This window comes from Amblyomma maculatum, chromosome 4 (genome assembly GCF_055883805.1).
Source record: "Amblyomma maculatum isolate TAMU_Amacu chromosome 4, ASM5588380v1, whole genome shotgun sequence".
NCBI lineage: Eukaryota > Metazoa > Arthropoda > Arachnida > Ixodida > Ixodidae > Amblyomma > Amblyomma maculatum.
This window is the reverse complement of record NC_139347.1, coordinates 135969658-135975028: the sequence shown is the minus strand read 5'-3', so window position 1 is coordinate 135975028 and position 5371 is coordinate 135969658. Positions and strand designations below refer to the sequence as shown.

The 5371-nt window shown below is 49.1% G+C and overlaps 1 non-coding gene across 1 annotated transcript; it reads left to right on the top strand.

The window, feature by feature from the left end:
- The first annotated feature begins 452 nt into the window (after positions 1 to 452).
- Positions 453 to 525, top strand: TRNAN-AUU (transfer RNA asparagine (anticodon AUU)). The gene has a single exon. It is a non-coding gene; the product is annotated as a tRNA-Asn (tRNA).
- The last annotated feature ends 4846 nt before the right edge of the window (positions 526 to 5371 follow it).

Below are 5371 nucleotides of genomic sequence, written 5' to 3'. Positions count from 1 at the left end.
CAAGTTTCGCAGGAGTCAGATCAAGATTTGTGCGGTTCCAGCCGAAAATCGACGGAGCCAGTACGCCCGGCCATCATTGCAGCCGCCACCGCTTAGGTGGTGGACGACGGGTACTTTCTCTTTCTGTCCGCCCCGTCGGGGTGGTACAGTGGTAAGACGAAAGACTACTGTCCGGAATACCCGGGTCGAACCCGACCTCGGCGGCTGTTTGGATGGAGGAGAAACGAAGAGGCGTCCGTGTGCTCTGCGATGTCAGCGCACGTTAATGATCCCCAGGTGGTCGAAATTACTCCACCTTCCTTGTTTCCCTTACGGCGCGATTGTTTGTTGTGTTTGTTGCAGCGATGGAACCTGTAACGACGCTTTTTCAATCCGCGTTTTTTTCATAATTTAATATAAAAATAACAGGAAACAAAAATAGCAATACCTGTCACACATCCTCGCAGTGCCCCGCCGGGGTGGCGCAGTGGTTGCGGCGCTTGACTATTGTTCCCAAGGACGCGGGATCGAATCCCGCCCTCGGCGGCAGCTTTTCGATGGAGGCGAAAAGCAAGGCGCCCGTGTGCTGTGCGATGTCAGTGCACGTTAAAGAACCCCAGGTGGTCGAAATTTCCGGAGTCCTCCACTACGGCGTGTCTCATAGCCTGAGTTGCTTTGGGATGTTAAACCCCACAAACCAAACCAAACATCCTCGCAGTGTCACCTGAACCGTGCTGAACGAAGAAAAGGGGGGGTGAAAGCGGAAGGAGGGAAAGAGGTGCCGTAGTGGAGGGCTAATGGTAAATTTTGTACCACCTGGGGATCCTAATATGCACTGACGTGACATAGCAGGCAGATGCCTCTCCGTTCCGCCTCCATCGAAGCGCAGCGCCGACGGTCGGAATCGAACGCGAGTACGCCGTGGTCTGGCATCTTAACCAATACACCACCGCGGTGGTGGCGGCAAAATATGTATTGAGGGAACCGGGATTGATTGAAACGATTGGAATGGCTTCTGATCCCGGTTGGTGTCTGTCAGTCCGTGCCTGTAAGCGACCGCTTTAACCCAGTCAGCCAGCATCTGATGCGAGGCTGGGTCCGAGCTGGAGACCGCGATCTCCAAACCCTCTTGGTCCGTGAGGCCCCAGTGGGGCGGTGGCTGGAAATCTTAGCATCTAAAAACATTTATGATCGAATTTGAACCCTCTCTCACAAGTGAGCCCTCTTTGGGTGGAAACATTGTGCGGCTCACAAGATACCAAAACAGATTCAAGTTGTCCCCAAAATATACGAACATGGTATTCCAGACTACTAATACGCATGAAAAAAAAAAGCTTTATCCAATGCTTATCACTGGACAGCAGAAATTTGAATGCTAGCCGCTATAGCGCAATCCCTAGCCGAATTTTACGAACCCATTTCCTAATTGCACATCGATGACTTCGTAAAACATGGATGCGAGCAAGTTGGTTACCGAAAGCTCACAACTGCTGGCTCCGCATAGTCTATCAGATACGTTGAAAGACGTCAGCACCGGCTATACGCGTACTGCAAAGGGCCTTTTATTTCTGGTATTAAAAATAAAAAAGACGACAACTTTCGGAGATAAAAGAGAAAGGACGCGCTCCGGGACTGAAAAAAAGGGGGGAACGCGTAGAATTTTCGTATGGATAAGATCCTTAAGGACAACAAGAAAACTTGGAGATCAGAATAATTGAGTAAAAGCAAAAAAAAAAGCAATTTTTAACATGCCTTTAATGTCCTGTGCTATATCAGCTGGAGCTAGTGGCAACTATATTTGTTTCCGGCTTAGGAACACCACTGTCTTGGCTAGATCAAAGGACGCTGTAAAGTGACTGGAGAGATCATCGAAGATTATAGAATGAATGATTCGCATCAAGGCGGAAAATGCGCGAGTGAGCCTAGTATAGCTTCAGCAAAGATATGCAGACAATACTTCAGGGCTATAGAAGATAATAGACGCGTTTTCTCGTACTTAAATCTTTGCATTCGTCCTTTTTCCCTTCACTCTTTGGTTATCTACTAGTTTTCTTCTTATTAATGCTCCTTTTCCTCAACGAAGTTTTCCCCTCTCCCTCTTTTCATTAGTCCTGGAGCGTGTCCTTCTTTGTCGGTGCCGGAGTACCCGGGTTCGAACCCGACCTCGGCGGCTGCGTTTCGATGGGGGTGAAGCGAAGAGGCGTCGTGTGCTGTGCGATGTCAGCGCACGTTAAAGATCCCCAGGTGGTCGAAATTGCACCGTAGCCCTCCACTACGGCTCCTCTTTCTCTCTTTCCACGTTCATTCCTACCTTCCTCCCTTCCCTTACTGCGCGGTTGAGGTGTCCACAGAAAACAAGTGGACAGTTACCGCGCCTTTACCTTCCTATAAATAAATAAATAAATAAATAAATAAATAAATAAATAAATAAATAAATAAATAAATAAATAAATAAATAAATAAATAAATAAATAAATAAATAAATAAATAGGTGCTTCTTTATCGTTATACCAGAAGTAAATCGTCACATAATACGTAGCGGACGTATTCCAGTGTTCCTTCTTGTGTATGCGATAAACTATTCAGCGACAGCAGTAGTAGTAATTGCTGACTTCGTACGCTTTAATTCATTAGTGATCCCCCAATGCGTTAAATTCTCAGATCGAAGTCAGCTCCTCAATCCCATTGCCGCCTTTTTCTCTGGCTGTTGCAGCAATGGCTTGATGGTTTGGTTTTTGGGGTTTAATGTCCCAAAGCGACTCAGGCTATGAGACACGCCGTAGGGGAGGACTCCGGAAATTTCGACCACCTGGGGTTCTTTAACGTGCACTGACATCGCACAGCACACGGAAAGCGGCCGCAGAGGCCGGGATGACTGGTAAGAATAGCTATTGCGTCGTGACACAGCAGCTTAACTGGAACTTCACGTTGGCCTCAAATGACCTGCCACTCCGGTTTAACGCCTCAGCGCACCCACATGCCACGCTCTCACTCTCCTGCTCCGGAAGCACGACTATGAGTGGCATGCTTACCTATTTTTATTCTTATTTACCCACTTACGATCCATGTAGTCAGCCAGGCCCATGATGTGGCTACCTATATACCCAAATAAAGTTACCTCGATATTAAGCAGTTTTGGTACCTCAGTTGTGTCACTGAGAGTCGTCTTCTGTCCCCCAATGTTAACATTCCGAAGTGACATATATGGGCTATAGGGGTCCCGTAGTGGAAGCCTCATGCCTAATTCAGTCCACATGGAATTTTTTAAAGCCCGCTCTCATCGCAAGACACGTATACGCTTTTGAAGCGTTGAGTCCTTTAAAACGCGGCCGCCACGGCAGACACCCAGCTTGGGTCCACCGTCCGAGGAAGCAGCACCCAACCACTAAGCCTTCGCTGAAATGGACACCGCGAAAGACGAGACCTAGATGGTGGTCCTCCCATATCGCGTGTATTCGTGTGTTTGTCGTAATATTGCTGTGATCCTAAGGTGCACCATCCTGAACATGTGCATCCTGAGTCATTTTTTGCGATGCACCAATCGGCAACAAAAATTTGTAGGACGCTTAAGCTTCGCCTTCAAGAGTGGAACGCGATAGCGTTATTGCCATCGCCCTCGCAGCCTCTGACTCCTCCTCCAAATACATCATAACCGACTCGCGAGGGGCTTGTCGGAACGTCCAGCAAGGGTGGACTGCTCCTCTAGCTTACCGCATATACAAAAATTGCAGTCGAGATTCGGATCCCGCGTACCGATCTCTCGTTTGGGCTCCAGGTCACCAAGGTCTCCAAGGGAATGAGGCAGCCGACGCCGCCGCCCGCGCGCTTTCTCTCCGGGCATTTCCCACGGGACCCGACGCGGACCGGGATTTTGATTTCAGCCCAGTGTACAAATTTAAAGAAATATGTGAATATTACAGATCTACGCACCAAACTCTTCCCACCCCGTGCAAAGGGCTGGGGAAGGCTAACGAGCGAGTGCTCCTGCGCCTGCTCACCAATACAATGTTGTGCCCGGCTATTCTAAAACATTTTGATCCGCAATTCGACGGGCTGTGCTCGCACTGTGGGGAGGTGTCTGACATCTACCACATGGTGTGGGCCTGCCAGAAAACCCCATCTTTGCCCCCTATCCCCAACCCCACCCGAGAGAACTGGGAGGCGACCCTGTCCGGCTGCTGCACCCTAGAGGCCCAAAAGGTCTTTACGCAGCGCGCCCGGGCTGCGGCAAACGCCAATGGAGTGCCTGTCTAGGCATCCCACCTAGTGTACATACCTATATGTATTATAATAATAAATGTTTTCACCACCACCACCGCACCGGTACCCGCGCGGCCCGAAGGGGAGAAGCGGGTGAGCGAAGATAGTGATCTAAAGAAAGGAAAGACGCTTGATTCTACAACCTGTGAGGGTGCACGGCGAAACGTCAGGGGCGAGTGGCGCGCCACGTGTCGGGGCAGCGCCGCACATTGCGAGGAGGGGTTCTTCTGTGTTTGCCGCAAGATGGCTCTGCATATGCGCAGAGCGCAGAAGAAATGTAGCGGAAACGTACTTCGCTACTCGTGTAACTGCGACTTCTGTAAGTAACATGCTCATAATTAACGATATACACTGCAGTATAACGTTCTACGACATGTTTCTAAGGCAACACCGCATTCACTAGAAGCGCTTTTGTACCGCTTTCAAGCATCGAACTCGTGGCTGAGTGGTTTTTTTTCTTTATTTCCTGACCGAGGACGTACACAAAAAAGACACATGTGACATCAATAACATGACAAAATAAAAGATCAAGCATTGACTTAAAGCTTCGGCCTTCCTTAGCTGAAGTTGTCGGATTAAAAATCCCTCATATGTGACAACCCTTCAAAACTAACCAACCATTCTGACTCTAGTTTTAACGCTTTCTGTTCATCCACATATGCCCGTATGCTCTCTCTAAAGAGCTGTCTCGCTGAACGTGCATCGACGTCACCATGCTCTACAGCCATTCTGCTTTTCCATATGCTGTAGAGAGCCAGTAGCATCAAAAGATCCAACGGTGTATCATTGTTCGCTTCTACTGGCAAGAATCGAATACCATGTGGGCTTATGGGTAGTTCCTTTTCAAGCGTCCTCTGGAGCACGTCCCATAAAAATACGGCGTCCCAGCATTCGAGAAACCCGTGTTCAATCGTCTCCTCTTTCCTGCATATTATGCAGTGGACACCCCAGGGTACAAAAAGCCCTTTCTGTTCCTTCCATTTCTTTACCTCCAATATTTTCTGTCTGCACTGTGCCGGAGTACCCGGGTTCGAACCCGACCTCGGCGGCTGCGTTTCGATGGAGGCGAAACGAAGTGGCGTCCGTGTGCTGTGCGATGTCAGCGCACGTTAAAGATCCCCAGGTGGTCGAA